The 14,380-nt window shown below is 51.4% G+C and overlaps 30 non-coding genes across 30 annotated transcripts; 6 read left to right on the top strand and 24 right to left on the bottom strand.

Moving 5' to 3' along the window:
* Positions 1-246: 246 nt before the first annotated feature.
* Positions 247-320, bottom strand: Trnai-aau (transfer RNA isoleucine (anticodon AAU)). The gene has a single exon. It is a non-coding gene; the product is annotated as a tRNA-Ile (tRNA).
* A 257-nt stretch (positions 321-577) lies between these two features.
* On the bottom strand, positions 578-649 carry Trnae-uuc (transfer RNA glutamic acid (anticodon UUC)). Its single transcript has one exon. It is a non-coding gene; the product is annotated as a tRNA-Glu (tRNA).
* Positions 650-1,086: 437 nt separating this feature from the next.
* Positions 1,087-1,159, bottom strand: Trnam-cau (transfer RNA methionine (anticodon CAU)). Its single transcript has one exon. It is a non-coding gene; the product is annotated as a tRNA-Met (tRNA).
* A 293-nt stretch (positions 1,160-1,452) lies between these two features.
* Trnag-gcc (transfer RNA glycine (anticodon GCC)) lies at positions 1,453-1,523 on the bottom strand. Its single transcript has one exon. It is a non-coding gene; the product is annotated as a tRNA-Gly (tRNA).
* A 323-nt stretch (positions 1,524-1,846) lies between these two features.
* Positions 1,847-1,918, top strand: Trnag-ucc (transfer RNA glycine (anticodon UCC)). The gene has a single exon. It is a non-coding gene; the product is annotated as a tRNA-Gly (tRNA).
* A 745-nt stretch (positions 1,919-2,663) lies between these two features.
* On the bottom strand, positions 2,664-2,737 carry Trnai-aau (transfer RNA isoleucine (anticodon AAU)). Its single transcript has one exon. It is a non-coding gene; the product is annotated as a tRNA-Ile (tRNA).
* A 257-nt stretch (positions 2,738-2,994) lies between these two features.
* On the bottom strand, positions 2,995-3,066 carry Trnae-uuc (transfer RNA glutamic acid (anticodon UUC)). The gene has a single exon. It is a non-coding gene; the product is annotated as a tRNA-Glu (tRNA).
* A 437-nt stretch (positions 3,067-3,503) lies between these two features.
* Positions 3,504-3,576, bottom strand: Trnam-cau (transfer RNA methionine (anticodon CAU)). The gene has a single exon. It is a non-coding gene; the product is annotated as a tRNA-Met (tRNA).
* Positions 3,577-3,869: 293 nt separating this feature from the next.
* Trnag-gcc (transfer RNA glycine (anticodon GCC)) lies at positions 3,870-3,940 on the bottom strand. Its single transcript has one exon. It is a non-coding gene; the product is annotated as a tRNA-Gly (tRNA).
* Positions 3,941-4,263: 323 nt separating this feature from the next.
* On the top strand, positions 4,264-4,335 carry Trnag-ucc (transfer RNA glycine (anticodon UCC)). Its single transcript has one exon. It is a non-coding gene; the product is annotated as a tRNA-Gly (tRNA).
* Positions 4,336-5,079: 744 nt separating this feature from the next.
* Trnai-aau (transfer RNA isoleucine (anticodon AAU)) lies at positions 5,080-5,153 on the bottom strand. The gene has a single exon. It is a non-coding gene; the product is annotated as a tRNA-Ile (tRNA).
* A 257-nt stretch (positions 5,154-5,410) lies between these two features.
* On the bottom strand, positions 5,411-5,482 carry Trnae-uuc (transfer RNA glutamic acid (anticodon UUC)). Its single transcript has one exon. It is a non-coding gene; the product is annotated as a tRNA-Glu (tRNA).
* A 437-nt stretch (positions 5,483-5,919) lies between these two features.
* On the bottom strand, positions 5,920-5,992 carry Trnam-cau (transfer RNA methionine (anticodon CAU)). The gene has a single exon. It is a non-coding gene; the product is annotated as a tRNA-Met (tRNA).
* Positions 5,993-6,285: 293 nt separating this feature from the next.
* Positions 6,286-6,356, bottom strand: Trnag-gcc (transfer RNA glycine (anticodon GCC)). The gene has a single exon. It is a non-coding gene; the product is annotated as a tRNA-Gly (tRNA).
* Positions 6,357-6,679: 323 nt separating this feature from the next.
* On the top strand, positions 6,680-6,751 carry Trnag-ucc (transfer RNA glycine (anticodon UCC)). The gene has a single exon. It is a non-coding gene; the product is annotated as a tRNA-Gly (tRNA).
* A 730-nt stretch (positions 6,752-7,481) lies between these two features.
* Positions 7,482-7,555, bottom strand: Trnai-aau (transfer RNA isoleucine (anticodon AAU)). The gene has a single exon. It is a non-coding gene; the product is annotated as a tRNA-Ile (tRNA).
* Positions 7,556-7,812: 257 nt separating this feature from the next.
* On the bottom strand, positions 7,813-7,884 carry Trnae-uuc (transfer RNA glutamic acid (anticodon UUC)). The gene has a single exon. It is a non-coding gene; the product is annotated as a tRNA-Glu (tRNA).
* A 437-nt stretch (positions 7,885-8,321) lies between these two features.
* Positions 8,322-8,394, bottom strand: Trnam-cau (transfer RNA methionine (anticodon CAU)). The gene has a single exon. It is a non-coding gene; the product is annotated as a tRNA-Met (tRNA).
* Positions 8,395-8,687: 293 nt separating this feature from the next.
* Positions 8,688-8,758, bottom strand: Trnag-gcc (transfer RNA glycine (anticodon GCC)). The gene has a single exon. It is a non-coding gene; the product is annotated as a tRNA-Gly (tRNA).
* A 323-nt stretch (positions 8,759-9,081) lies between these two features.
* On the top strand, positions 9,082-9,153 carry Trnag-ucc (transfer RNA glycine (anticodon UCC)). Its single transcript has one exon. It is a non-coding gene; the product is annotated as a tRNA-Gly (tRNA).
* A 744-nt stretch (positions 9,154-9,897) lies between these two features.
* Trnai-aau (transfer RNA isoleucine (anticodon AAU)) lies at positions 9,898-9,971 on the bottom strand. Its single transcript has one exon. It is a non-coding gene; the product is annotated as a tRNA-Ile (tRNA).
* A 257-nt stretch (positions 9,972-10,228) lies between these two features.
* Positions 10,229-10,300, bottom strand: Trnae-uuc (transfer RNA glutamic acid (anticodon UUC)). Its single transcript has one exon. It is a non-coding gene; the product is annotated as a tRNA-Glu (tRNA).
* Positions 10,301-10,737: 437 nt separating this feature from the next.
* Positions 10,738-10,810, bottom strand: Trnam-cau (transfer RNA methionine (anticodon CAU)). The gene has a single exon. It is a non-coding gene; the product is annotated as a tRNA-Met (tRNA).
* A 293-nt stretch (positions 10,811-11,103) lies between these two features.
* Positions 11,104-11,174, bottom strand: Trnag-gcc (transfer RNA glycine (anticodon GCC)). The gene has a single exon. It is a non-coding gene; the product is annotated as a tRNA-Gly (tRNA).
* Positions 11,175-11,497: 323 nt separating this feature from the next.
* Trnag-ucc (transfer RNA glycine (anticodon UCC)) lies at positions 11,498-11,569 on the top strand. Its single transcript has one exon. It is a non-coding gene; the product is annotated as a tRNA-Gly (tRNA).
* Positions 11,570-12,313: 744 nt separating this feature from the next.
* On the bottom strand, positions 12,314-12,387 carry Trnai-aau (transfer RNA isoleucine (anticodon AAU)). The gene has a single exon. It is a non-coding gene; the product is annotated as a tRNA-Ile (tRNA).
* A 257-nt stretch (positions 12,388-12,644) lies between these two features.
* Positions 12,645-12,716, bottom strand: Trnae-uuc (transfer RNA glutamic acid (anticodon UUC)). Its single transcript has one exon. It is a non-coding gene; the product is annotated as a tRNA-Glu (tRNA).
* Positions 12,717-13,153: 437 nt separating this feature from the next.
* On the bottom strand, positions 13,154-13,226 carry Trnam-cau (transfer RNA methionine (anticodon CAU)). The gene has a single exon. It is a non-coding gene; the product is annotated as a tRNA-Met (tRNA).
* A 293-nt stretch (positions 13,227-13,519) lies between these two features.
* Positions 13,520-13,590, bottom strand: Trnag-gcc (transfer RNA glycine (anticodon GCC)). Its single transcript has one exon. It is a non-coding gene; the product is annotated as a tRNA-Gly (tRNA).
* Positions 13,591-13,913: 323 nt separating this feature from the next.
* Trnag-ucc (transfer RNA glycine (anticodon UCC)) lies at positions 13,914-13,985 on the top strand. The gene has a single exon. It is a non-coding gene; the product is annotated as a tRNA-Gly (tRNA).
* Positions 13,986-14,380: the final 395 nt, after the last annotated feature.

Genomic DNA, 14,380 nt, shown 5'->3' with positions numbered 1-14,380 from the left:
GTCGACAGTGCCCTATGTTCGCAGGCGGTCACCCGCCCAAGCACTGACAACGCCCGACGTCGCGCAGTTGTGGTGATCGGACGAGAAACTGTGTGTTCAGCGTGCTGTGACCAGTGAAATGTTTTAGCGCGTCCCGACAAGTCGCGTTCGGGTCCCCTATCAGCTCCCACACAATGTGACGATTTCTTTGTCACCATACTTCCACGGGGAAATCGGCGTTGCCTTTTTGAAACAGTAAAATCGTAGTGGCCCGTGGGGGGATCGAACCCACGACCTTCGCGTTATTAGCACGACGCTCTAACCAACTGAGCTAACGGGCCTCGGTACAGACAGTCTCCCATTGCTTTGCGGGAATTGCTCTGCGTATTGCCATGTAACATTTCTATGGCAGCAATCCAACAGTGGACCAGCGTCTCTTCTCCCTCTATGCCGCTGCTCGTAGTAATTTCGTTGCGTGCCCGTTTCTCTCGACTGTTGTCAGCTGACGTTTACGAACCAGTAGCTATAATGCGAGGAGGACGTGAAACAGCATTTCGCACGGTCAAAACTTGTCGTGATTTGTTCCGAAAAAATTCCATTCCGGTACCGGGAATCGAACCCGGGCCTCCTGGGTGAAAGCCAGGTATCCTAGCCACTAGACCACACCGGACGTGCACATCGTTCTCCGGGTTTACACCCCCTCCACTCGCTTTCCGTGTCGCACTTTCCCTGTTTGCGAGCATCTTCTCGCGCATGGCAAAAGTCTCAGTCCATTTCTTTTGGCCTCGTTGTTACAGGGGTAGGAGGAAAAGCAAAGCTGTAAGTAGTAATATTTATTTACTTATTTCGCAAGTAAAGACCTGCTGCCTGTCATTATATAGCAGGTCATACATTGTGTGACTTTACATGTTATATCATACGAAATTCAGTTTTATTACTAGTACTTTTTTTCTTGAAAATTTTACAAAAGAACTGCAACTAGTAGTAACAGGAAGTAAACATTTTCACGCTGAGTCGTTGAAGCCTTGTGGATAACAAACTACTAAGTGTTTCGATCCTTCGCAACCCCAGAGCCGTCGACTTAGCTGTGAACGACAGTAAATTAAATGCCCCGGGTGAGGATCGAACTCACGACCTTAAGATTATGAGACTTACGCGCTGCCTACTGCGCTACCGAGGCTGGCGAACGCCAAACCTTCTGGAATCTTGCTAAGTACCGAATACCAGTGGTACAGAGTCTGCACTCCCTGGCTCATTTTTTCTGTTGCTACACGTGCATTCCCGGCGCGGCAGGCAACTTGCGATGTTAGGCCGACGCCAGTATGTACAATAGCACGCAAGAGTCCAAACGAGCAGTCGTGCGCGCTGCATGATTGCTTCTTTCCACACGGAATCCCGCGGTTCATTCTCATGGCTCACGCAGTTCGAGTGCGAAAGACACGCAGCACCACTATCGGAGAAAAAACAAAACGATGCATCGGCCGGGAATCGAACCCGGGCCGCCCGCGTGGCAGGCGAGCATTCTACCACTGAACCACCGATGCTCAGCTAGTTCACAGCTTCCTGGTGCTTTCCGCGGCAGACGTCTGAGGTGAAAGTGGGACTGCCGTCCAGCGCCGTCGCATCCTCTCGAGAGAATGCTACAGACGCTGAATCCTGCACTGCACTGCTTAAAAATGATCGTCTAAGTACTCTTGCGGCGCACGCACGCGACGACTCTTGCCAAAGGACGCGAAACGTGCCTAGAGACGCTGCCTGGATGAGCTCGCCTACCCCGTAACGCGCCTACAGCTACGACCACCTTCAGGCGCCGCCGACAGGCGGGAAGCAGACACAGCGCGGCTCGCGAGGCGCGCGACGGAACTGTGCGGTGGTGGTGTAATGGTCAGCATAGTTGCCTTCCAAGCAGTTGATCCGGGTTCGATTCCCGGCCACCGCAGCAGGCTTTTACTTTTGCGTATGAGTACTTTTGCCACGCGTCCTTAAATTAATGTTTCTTTGCCCATCTTACTCGCTGCACGCCACCCTCTAGCGTGTGCGTCGATTCCCTTTGAGTCTCGACTTGTCTCGACTTTGCTCAGCTGACGCGAGAGCTGACGCTCTCCAATCGGCCTATATCAAAAGGACAAGCACGCGAAACGACTGAGAGAGGTATGGCGAGGCGGGCACAACATTACTTATGCCTCGAGTAAATACCTGCTGCCTGTTATCATGTATTGTCTGATTTTACATGTTCTGTCAGACAAATTCAGTTTTATTACTAGTAGATTTCTTTTTTTTTTTTCTTTGTTGAAAATTTTACAACACGCTCCTTCATTTCACTGTGGCCGCACGGCGCGACTTGGCATACCGAGAGGCAAAACGTGGCGCCAGTGCCCTTGACCGAATAGCGCTGCAGCTCCGAAACCGAAGAGGAAAGAGAAATACGAATTGAAACTGTCGACAGTGCCCTATGTTCGCAGGCGGTCACCCGCCCAAGCACTGACAACGCCCGACGTCGCGCAGTTGTGGTGATCGGACGAGAAACTGTGTGTTCAGCGTGCTGTGACCAGTGAAATGTTTTAGCGCGTCCCGACAAGTCGCGTTCGGGTCCCCTATCAGCTCCCACACAATGTGACGATTTCTTTGTCACCATACTTCCACGGGGAAATCGGCGTTGCCTTTTTGAAACAGTAAAATCGTAGTGGCCCGTGGGGGGATCGAACCCACGACCTTCGCGTTATTAGCACGACGCTCTAACCAACTGAGCTAACGGGCCTCGGTACAGACAGTCTCCCATTGCTTTGCGGGAATTGCTCTGCGTATTGCCATGTAACATTTCTATGGCAGCAATCCAACAGTGGACCAGCGTCTCTTCTCCCTCTATGCCGCTGCTCGTAGTAATTTCGTTGCGTGCCCGTTTCTCTCGACTGTTGTCAGCTGACGTTTACGAACCAGTAGCTATAATGCGAGGAGGACGTGAAACAGCATTTCGCACGGTCAAAACTTGTCGTGATTTGTTCCGAAAAAATTCCATTCCGGTACCGGGAATCGAACCCGGGCCTCCTGGGTGAAAGCCAGGTATCCTAGCCACTAGACCACACCGGACGTGCACATCGTTCTCCGGGTTTACACCCCCTCCACTCGCTTTCCGTGTCGCACTTTCCCTGTTTGCGAGCATCTTCTCGCGCATGGCAAAAGTCTCAGTCCATTTCTTTTGGCCTCGTTGTTACAGGGGTAGGAGGAAAAGCAAAGCTGTAAGTAGTAATATTTATTTACTTATTTCGCAAGTAAAGACCTGCTGCCAGTCATTATATAGCAGGTCATACATTGTGTGACTTTACATGTTATATCATACGAAATTCAGTTTTATTACTAGTACTTTTTTTCTTGAAAATTTTACAAAAGAACTGCAACTAGTAGTAACAGGAAGTAAACATTTTCACGCTGAGTCGTTGAAGCCTTGTGGATAACAAACTACTAAGTGTTTCGATCCTTCGCAACCCCAGAGCCGTCGACTTAGCTGTGAACGACAGTAAATTAAATGCCCCGGGTGAGGATCGAACTCACGACCTTAAGATTATGAGACTTACGCGCTGCCTACTGCGCTACCGAGGCTGGCGAACGCCACACCTTCTGGAATCTTGCTAAGTACCGAATACCAGTGGTACAGAGTCTGCACTCCCTGGCTCATTTTTTCTGTTGCTACACGTGCATTCCCGGCGCGGCAGGCAACTTGCGATGTTAGGCCGACGCCAGTATGTACAATAGCACGCAAGAGTCCAAACGAGCAGTCGTGCGCGCTGCATGATTGCTTCTTTCCACACGGAATCCCGCGGTTCATTCTCATGGCTCACGCAGTTCGAGTGCGAAAGACACGCAGCACCACTATCGGAGAAAAAACAAAACGATGCATCGGCCGGGAATCGAACCCGGGCCGCCCGCGTGGCAGGCGAGCATTCTACCACTGAACCACCGATGCTCAGCTAGTTCACAGCTTCCTGGTGCTTTCCGCGGCAGACGTCTGAGGGGAAAGTGGGACTGCCGTCCAGCGCCGTCGCATCCTCTCGAGAGAATGCTACAGACGCTGAATCCTGCACTGCACTGCTTAAAAATGATCGTCTAAGTACTCTTGCGGCGCACGCACGCGACGACTCTTGCCAAAGGACGCGAAACGTGCCTAGAGACGCTGCCTGGATGAGCTCGCCTACCCCGTAACGCGCCTACAGCTACGACCACCTTCAGGCGCCGCCGACAGGCGGGAAGCAGACACAGCGCGGCTCGCGAGGCGCGCGACGGAACTGTGCGGTGGTGGTGTAATGGTCAGCATAGTTGCCTTCCAAGCAGTTGATCCGGGTTCGATTCCCGGCCACCGCAGCAGGCTTTTACTTTTGCGTATGAGTACTTTTGCCACGCGTCCTTAAATTAATGTTTCTTTGCCCATCTTACTCGCTGCACGCCACCCTCTAGCGTGTGCGTCGATTCCCCTTGAGTCTCGACTTGTCTCGACTTTGCTCAGCTGACGCGAGAGCTGACGCTCTCCAATCGGCCTATATCAAAAGGACAAGCACGCGAAACGACTGAGAGAGGTATGGCGAGGCGGGCACAACATTACTTATGCCTCGAGTAAATACCTGCTGCCTGTTATCATGTATTGTCTGATTTTACATGTTCTGTCAGACAAATTCAGTTTTATTACTAGTAGATTTCTTTTTTTTTTTCTTTGTTGAAAATTTTACAACACGCTCCTTCATTTCACTGTGGCCGCACGGCGCGACTTGGCATACCGAGAGGCAAAACGTGGCGCCAGTGCCCTTGACCGAATAGCGCTGCAGCTCCGAAACCGAAGAGGAAAGAGAAATACGAATTGAAACTGTCGACAGTGCCCTATGTTCGCAGGCGGTCACCCGCCCAAGCACTGACAACGCCCGACGTCGCGCAGTTGTGGTGATCGGACGAGAAACTGTGTGTTCAGCGTGCTGTGACCAGTGAAATGTTTTAGCGCGTCCCGACAAGTCGCGTTCGGGTCCCCTATCAGCTCCCACACAATGTGACGATTTCTTTGTCACCATACTTCCACGGGGAAATCGGCGTTGCCTTTTTGAAACAGTAAAATCGTAGTGGCCCGTGGGGGGATCGAACCCACGACCTTCGCGTTATTAGCACGACGCTCTAACCAACTGAGCTAACGGGCCTCGGTACAGACAGTCTCCCATTGCTTTGCGGGAATTGCTCTGCGTATTGCCATGTAACATTTCTATGGCAGCAATCCAACAGTGGACCAGCGTCTCTTCTCCCTCTATGCCGCTGCTCGTAGTAATTTCGTTGCGTGCCCGTTTCTCTCGACTGTTGTCAGCTGACGTTTACGAACCAGTAGCTATAATGCGAGGAGGACGTGAAACAGCATTTCGCACGGTCAAAACTTGTCGTGATTTGTTCCGAAAAAATTCCATTCCGGTACCGGGAATCGAACCCGGGCCTCCTGGGTGAAAGCCAGGTATCCTAGCCACTAGACCACACCGGACGTGCACATCGTTCTCCGGGTTTACACCCCCTCCACTCGCTTTCCGTGTCGCACTTTCCCTGTTTGCGAGCATCTTCTCGCGCATGGCAAAAGTCTCAGTCCATTTCTTTTGGCCTCGTTGTTACAGGGGTAGGAGGAAAAGCAAAGCTGTAAGTAGTAATATTTATTTACTTATTTCGCAAGTAAAGACCTGCTGCCTGTCATTATATAGCAGGTCATACATTGTGTGACTTTACATGTTATATCATACGAAATTCAGTTTTATTACTAGTACTTTTTTTCTTGAAAATTTTACAAAAGAACTGCAACTAGTAGTAACAGGAAGTAAACATTTTCACGCTGAGTCGTTGAAGCCTTGTGGATAACAAACTACTAAGTGTTTCGATCCTTCGCAACCCCAGAGCCGTCGACTTAGCTGTGAACGACAGTAAATTAAATGCCCCGGGTGAGGATCGAACTCACGACCTTAAGATTATGAGACTTACGCGCTGCCTACTGCGCTACCGAGGCTGGCGAACGCCACACCTTCTGGAATCTTGCTAAGTACCGAATACCAGTGGTACAGAGTCTGCACTCCCTGGCTCATTTTTTCTGTTGCTACACGTGCATTCCCGGCGCGGCAGGCAACTTGCGATGTTAGGCCGACGCCAGTATGTACAATAGCACGCAAGAGTCCAAACGAGCAGTCGTGCGCGCTGCATGATTGCTTCTTTCCACACGGAATCCCGCGGTTCATTCTCATGGCTCACGCAGTTCGAGTGCGAAAGACACGCAGCGCCACTATCGGAGAAAAAACAAAACGATGCATCGGCCGGGAATCGAACCCGGGCCGCCCGCGTGGCAGGCGAGCATTCTACCACTGAACCACCGATGCTCAGCTAGTTCACAGCTTCCTGGTGCTTTCCGCGGCAGACGTCTGAGGGGAAAGTGGGACTGCCGTCCAGCGCCGTCGCATCCTCTCGAGAGAATGCTACAGACGCTGAATCCTGCACTGCACTGCTTAAAAATGATCGTCTAAGTACTCTTGCGGCGCACGCACGCGACGACTCTTGCCAAAGGACGCGAAACGTGCCTAGAGACGCTGCCTGGATGAGCTCGCCTACCCCGTAACGCGCCTACAGCTACGACCACCTTCAGGCGCCGCCGACAGGCGGGAAGCAGACACAGCGCGGCTCGCGAGGCGCGCGACGGAACTGTGCGGTGGTGGTGTAATGGTCAGCATAGTTGCCTTCCAAGCAGTTGATCCGGGTTCGATTCCCGGCCACCGCAGCAGGCTTTTACTTTTGCGTATGAGTACTTTTGCCACGCGTCCTTAAATTAATGTTTCTTTGCCCATCTTACTCGCTGCACGCCACCCTCTAGCGTGTGCGTCGATTCCCCTTGAGTCTCGACTTGTCTCGACTTTGCTCAGCTGACTCTCCAATCGGCCTATATCAAAAGGACAAGCACGCGAAACGACTGAGAGAGGTATGGCGAGGCGGGCACAACATTACTTATGCCTCGAGTAAATACCTGCTGCCTGTTATCATGTATTGTCTGATTTTACATGTTCTGTCAGACAAATTCAGTTTTATTACTAGTAGATTTCTTTTTTTTTTTCTTTGTTGAAAATTTTACAACACGCTCCTTCATTTCACTGTGGCCGCACGGCGCGACTTGGCATACCGAGAGGCAAAACGTGGCGCCAGTGCCCTTGACCGAATAGCGCTGCAGCTCCGAAACCGAAGAGGAAAGAGAAATACGAATTGAAACTGTCGACAGTGCCCTATGTTCGCAGGCGGTCACCCGCCCAAGCACTGACAACGCCCGACGTCGCGCAGTTGTGGTGATCGGACGAGAAACTGTGTGTTCAGCGTGCTGTGACCAGTGAAATGTTTTAGCGCGTCCCGACAAGTCGCGTTCGGGTCCCCTATCAGCTCCCACACAATGTGACGATTTCTTTGTCACCATACTTCCACGGGGAAATCGGCGTTGCCTTTTTGAAACAGTAAAATCGTAGTGGCCCGTGGGGGGATCGAACCCACGACCTTCGCGTTATTAGCACGACGCTCTAACCAACTGAGCTAACGGGCCTCGGTACAGACAGTCTCCCATTGCTTTGCGGGAATTGCTCTGCGTATTGCCATGTAACATTTCTATGGCAGCAATCCAACAGTGGACCAGCGTCTCTTCTCCCTCTATGCCGCTGCTCGTAGTAATTTCGTTGCGTGCCCGTTTCTCTCGACTGTTGTCAGCTGACGTTTACGAACCAGGAGCTATAATGCGAGGAGGACGTGAAACAGCATTTCGCACGGTCAAAACTTGTCGTGATTTGTTCCGAAAAAATTCCATTCCGGTACCGGGAATCGAACCCGGGCCTCCTGGGTGAAAGCCAGGTATCCTAGCCACTAGACCACACCGGACGTGCACATCGTTCTCCGGGTTTACACCCCCTCCACTCGCTTTCCGTGTCGCACTTTCCCTGTTTGCGAGCATCTTCTCGCGCATGGCAAAAGTCTCAGTCCATTTCTTTTGGCCTCGTTGTTACAGGGGTAGGAGGAAAAGCAAAGCTGTAAGTAGTAATATTTATTTACTTATTTCGCAAGTAAAGACCTGCTGCCTGTCATTATATAGCAGGTCATACATTGTGTGACTTTACATGTTATATCATACGAAATTCAGTTTTATTACTAGTACTTTTTTTCTTGAAAATTTTACAAAAGAACTGCAACTAGTAGTAACAGGAAGTAAACATTTTCACGCTGAGTCGTTGAAGCCTTGTGGATAACAAACTACTAAGTGTTTCGATCCTTCGCAACCCCAGAGCCGTCGACTTAGCTGTGAACGACAGTAAATTAAATGCCCCGGGTGAGGATCGAACTCACGACCTTAAGATTATGAGACTTACGCGCTGCCTACTGCGCTACCGAGGCTGGCGAACGCCACACCTTCTGGAATCTTGCTAAGTACCGAATACCAGTGGTACAGAGTCTGCACTCCCTGGCTCATTTTTTCTGTTGCTACACGTGCATTCCCGGCGCGGCAGGCAACTTGCGATGTTAGGCCGACGCCAGTATGTACAATAGCACGCAAGAGTCCAAACGAGCAGTCGTGCGCGCTGCATGATTGCTTCTTTCCACACGGAATCCCGCGGTTCATTCTCATGGCTCACGCAGTTCGAGTGCGAAAGACACGCAGCACCACTATCGGAGAAAAAACAAAACGATGCATCGGCCGGGAATCGAACCCGGGCCGCCCGCGTGGCAGGCGAGCATTCTACCACTGAACCACCGATGCTCAGCTAGTTCACAGCTTCCTGGTGCTTTCCGCGGCAGACGTCTGAGGGGAAAGTGGGACTGCCGTCCAGCGCCGTCGCATCCTCTCGAGAGAATGCTACAGACGCTGAATCCTGCACTGCACTGCTTAAAAATGATCGTCTAAGTACTCTTGCGGCGCACGCACGCGACGACTCTTGCCAAAGGACGCGAAACGTGCCTAGAGACGCTGCCTGGATGAGCTCGCCTACCCCGTAACGCGCCTACAGCTACGACCACCTTCAGGCGCCGCCGACAGGCGGGAAGCAGACACAGCGCGGCTCGCGAGGCGCGCGACGGAACTGTGCGGTGGTGGTGTAATGGTCAGCATAGTTGCCTTCCAAGCAGTTGATCCGGGTTCGATTCCCGGCCACCGCAGCAGGCTTTTACTTTTGCGTATGAGTACTTTTGCCACGCGTCCTTAAATTAATGTTTCTTTGCCCATCTTACTCGCTGCACGCCACCCTCTAGCGTGTGCGTCGATTCCCCTTGAGTCTCGACTTGTCTCGACTTTGCTCAGCTGACGCGAGAGCTGACGCTCTCCAATCGGCCTATATCAAAAGGACAAGCACGCGAAACGACTGAGAGAGGTATGGCGAGGCGGGCACAACATTACTTATGCCTCGAGTAAATACCTGCTGCCTGTTATCATGTATTGTCTGATTTTACATGTTCTGTCAGACAAATTCAGTTTTATTACTAGTAGATTTCTTTTTTTTTTTCTTTGTTGAAAATTTTACAACACGCTCCTTCATTTCACTGTGGCCGCACGGCGCGACTTGGCATACCGAGAGGCAAAACGTGGCGCCAGTGCCCTTGACCGAATAGCGCTGCAGCTCCGAAACCGAAGAGGAAAGAGAAATACGAATTGAAACTGTCGACAGTGCCCTATGTTCGCAGGCGGTCACCCGCCCAAGCACTGACAACGCCCGACGTCGCGCAGTTGTGGTGATCGGACGAGAAACTGTGTGTTCAGCGTGCTGTGACCAGTGAAATGTTTTAGCGCGTCCCGACAAGTCGCGTTCGGGTCCCCTATCAGCTCCCACACAATGTGACGATTTCTTTGTCACCATACTTCCACGGGGAAATCGGCGTTGCCTTTTTGAAACAGTAAAATCGTAGTGGCCCGTGGGGGGATCGAACCCACGACCTTCGCGTTATTAGCACGACGCTCTAACCAACTGAGCTAACGGGCCTCGGTACAGACAGTCTCCCATTGCTTTGCGGGAATTGCTCTGCGTATTGCCATGTAACATTTCTATGGCAGCAATCCAACAGTGGACCAGCGTCTCTTCTCCCTCTATGCCGCTGCTCGTAGTAATTTCGTTGCGTGCCCGTTTCTCTCGACTGTTGTCAGCTGACGTTTACGAACCAGTAGCTATAATGCGAGGAGGACGTGAAACAGCATTTCGCACGGTCAAAACTTGTCGTGATTTGTTCCGAAAAAATTCCATTCCGGTACCGGGAATCGAACCCGGGCCTCCTGGGTGAAAGCCAGGTATCCTAGCCACTAGACCACACCGGACGTGCACATCGTTCTCCGGGTTTACACCCCCTCCACTCGTATTCCGTGTCGCACTTTCCCTGTTTGCGAGCATCTTCTCGCGCATGGCAAAAGTCTCAGTCCATTTCTTTTGGCCTCGTTGTTACAGGGGTAGGAGGAAAAGCAAAGCTGTAAGTAGTAATATTTATTTACTTATTTCGCAAGTAAAGACCTGCTGCCTGTCATTATATAGCAGGTCATACATTGTGTGACTTTACATGTTATATCATACGAAATTCAGTTTTATTACTAGTACTTTTTTTCTTGAAAATTTTACAAAAGAACTGCAACTAGTAGTAACAGGAAGTAAACATTTTCACGCTGAGTCGTTGAAGCCTTGTGGATAACAAACTACTAAGTGTTTCGATCCTTCGCAACCCCAGAGCCGTCGACTTAGCTGTGAACGACAGTAAATTAAATGCCCCGGGTGAGGATCGAACTCACGACCTTAAGATTATGAGACTTACGCGCTGCCTACTGCGCTACCGAGGCTGGCGAACGCCACACCTTCTGGAATCTTGCTAAGTACCGAATACCAGTGGTACAGAGTCTGCACTCCCTGGCTCATTTTTTCTGTTGCTACACGTGCATTCCCGGCGCGGCAGGCAACTTGCGATGTTAGGCCGACGCCAGTATGTACAATAGCACGCAAGAGTCCAAACGAGCAGTCGTGCGCGCTGCATGATTGCTTCTTTCCACACGGAATCCCGCGGTTCATTCTCATGGCTCACGCAGTTCGAGTGCGAAAGACACGCAGCACCACTATCGGAGAAAAAACAAAACGATGCATCGGCCGGGAATCGAACCCGGGCCGCCCGCGTGGCAGGCGAGCATTCTACCACTGAACCACCGATGCTCAGCTAGTTCACAGCTTCCTGGTGCTTTCCGCGGCAGACGTCTGAGGGGAAAGTGGGACTGCCGTCCAGCGCCGTCGCATCCTCTCGAGAGAATGCTACAGACGCTGAATCCTGCACTGCACTGCTTAAAAATGATCGTCTAAGTACTCTTGCGGCGCACGCACGCGACGACTCTTGCCAAAGGACGCGAAACGTGCCTAGAGACGCTGCCTGGATGAGCTCGCCTACCCCGTAACGCGCCTACAGCTACGACCACCTTCAGGCGCCGCCGACAGGCGGGAAGCAGACACAGCGCGGCTCGCGAGGCGCGCGACGGAACTGTGCGGTGGTGGTGTAATGGTCAGCATAGTTGCCTTCCAAGCAGTTGATCCGGGTTCGATTCCCGGCCACCGCAGCAGGCTTTTACTTTTGCGTATGAGTACTTTTGCCACGCGTCCTTAAATTAATGTTTCTTTGCCCATCTTACTCGCTGCACGCCACCCTCTAGCGTGTGCGTCGATTCCCCTTGAGTCTCGACTTGTCTCGACTTTGCTCAGCTGACGCGAGAGCTGACGCTCTCCAATCGGCCTATATCAAAAGGACAAGCACGCGAAACGACTGAGAGAGGTATGGCGAGGCGGGCACAACATTACTTATGCCTCGAGTAAATACCTGCTGCCTGTTATCATGTATTGTCTGATTTTACATGTTCTGTCAGACAAATTCAGTTTTATTACTAGTAGATTTCTTTTTTTTTTTCTTTGTTGAAAATTTTACAACACGCTCCTTCATTTCACTGTGGCCGCACGGCGCGACTTGGCATACCGAGAGGCAAAACGTGGCGCCAGTGCCCTTGACCGAATAGCGCTGCAGCTCCGAAACCGAAGAGGAAAGAGAAATACGAATTGAAACTGTCGACAGTGCCCTATGTTCGCAGGCGGTCACCCGCCCAAGCACTGACAACGCCCGACGTCGCGCAGTTGTGGTGATCGGACGAGAAACTGTGTGTTCAGCGTGCTGTGACCAGTGAAATGTTTTAGCGCGTCCCGACAAGTCGCGTTCGGGTCCCCTATCAGCTCCCACACAATGTGACGATTTCTTTGTCACCATACTTCCACGGGGAAATCGGCGTTGCCTTTTTGAAACAGTAAAATCGTAGTGGCCCGTGGGGGGATCGAACCCACGACCTTCGCGTTATTAGCACGACGCTCTAACCAACTGAGCTAACGGGCCTCGGTACAGACAGTCTCCCATTGCTTTGCGGGAATTGCTCTGCGTATTGCCATGTAACATTTCTATGGCAGCAATCCAACAGTGGACCAGCGTCTCTTCTCCCTCTATGCCGCTGCTCGTAGTAATTTCGTTGCGTGCCCGTTTCTCTCGACTGTTGTCAGCTGACGTTTACGAACCAGTAGCTATAATGCGAGGAGGACGTGAAACAGCATTTCGCACGGTCAAAACTTGTCGTGATTTGTTCCGAAAAAATTCCATTCCGGTACCGGGAATCGAACCCGGGCCTCCTGGGTGAAAGCCAGGTATCCTAGCCACTAGACCACACCGGACGTGCACATCGTTCTCCGGGTTTACACCCCCTCCACTCGTATTCCGTGTCGCACTTTCCCTGTTTGCGAGCATCTTCTCGCGCATGGCAAAAGTCTCAGTCCATTTCTTTTGGCCTCGTTGTTACAGGGGTAGGAGGAAAAGCAAAGCTGTAAGTAGTAATATTTATTTACTTATTTCGCAAGTAAAGACCTGCTGCCTGTCATTATATAGCAGGTCATACATTGTGTGACTTTACATGTTATATCATACGAAATTCAGTTTTATTACTAGTACTTTTTTTCTTGAAAATTTTACAAAAGAACTGCAACTAGTAGTAACAGGAAGTAAACATTTTCACGCTGAGTCGTTGAAGCCTTGTGGATAACAAACTACTAAGTGTTTCGATCCTTCGCAACCCCAGAGCCGTCGACTTAGCTGTGAACGACAGTAAATTAAATGCCCCGGGTGAGGATCGAACTCACGACCTTAAGATTATGAGACTTACGCGCTGCCTACTGCGCTACCGAGGCTGGCGAACGCCACACCTTCTGGAATCTTGCTAAGTACCGAATACCAGTGGTACAGAGTCTGCACTCCCTGGCTCATTTTTTCTGTTGCTACACGTGCATTCCCGGCGCGGCAGGCAACTTGCGATGTTAGGCCGACGCCAGTATGTACAATAGCACGCAAGAGTCCAAACGAGCAGTCGTGCGCGCTGCATGATTGCTTCTTTCCACACGGAATCCCGCGGTTCATTCTCATGGCTCACGCAGTTCGAGTGCGAAAGACACGCAGCACCACTATCGGAGAAAAAACAAAACGATGCATCGGCCGGGAATCGAACCCGGGCCGCCCGCGTGGCAGGCGAGCATTCTACCACTGAACCACCGATGCTCAGCTAGTTCACAGCTTCCTGGTGCTTTCCGCGGCAGACGTCTGAGGGGAAAGTGGGACTGCCGTCCAGCGCCGTCGCATCCTCTCGAGAGAATGCTACAGACGCTGAATCCTGCACTGCACTGCTTAAAAATGATCGTCTAAGTACTCTTGCGGCGCACGCACGCGACGACTCTTGCCAAAGGACGCGAAACGTGCCTAGAGACGCTGCCTGGATGAGCTCGCCTACCCCGTAACGCGCCTACAGCTACGACCACCTTCAGGCGCCGCCGACAGGCGGGAAGCAGACACAGCGCGGCTCGCGAGGCGCGCGACGGAACTGTGCGGTGGTGGTGTAATGGTCAGCATAGTTGCCTTCCAAGCAGTTGATCCGGGTTCGATTCCCGGCCACCGCAGCAGGCTTTTACTTTTGCGTATGAGTACTTTTGCCACGCGTCCTTAAATTAATGTTTCTTTGCCCATCTTACTCGCTGCACGCCACCCTCTAGCGTGTGCGTCGATTCCCCTTGAGTCTCGACTTGTCTCGACTTTGCTCAGCTGACGCGAGAGCTGACGCTCTCCAATCGGCCTATATCAAAAGGACAAGCACGCGAAACGACTGAGAGAGGTATGGCGAGGCGGGCACAACATTACTTATGCCTCGAGTAAATACCTGCTGCCTGTTATCATGTATTGTCTGATTTTACATGTTCTGTCAGACAAATTCAGTTTTATTACTAGTAGATTTCTTTTTTTTTTTCTTTGTTGAAAATTTTACAACACGCTCCTTCATTTCACTGTGGCCGCACGG

Source organism: Schistocerca cancellata, chromosome 2 (assembly GCF_023864275.1).
Source record: "Schistocerca cancellata isolate TAMUIC-IGC-003103 chromosome 2, iqSchCanc2.1, whole genome shotgun sequence".
Classification (NCBI taxonomy): Eukaryota; Metazoa; Arthropoda; class Insecta; order Orthoptera; family Acrididae; genus Schistocerca; species Schistocerca cancellata.
Note: the sequence above shows the minus strand (reverse complement) of the source record. Positions and strands in the feature narration are given on the sequence as shown.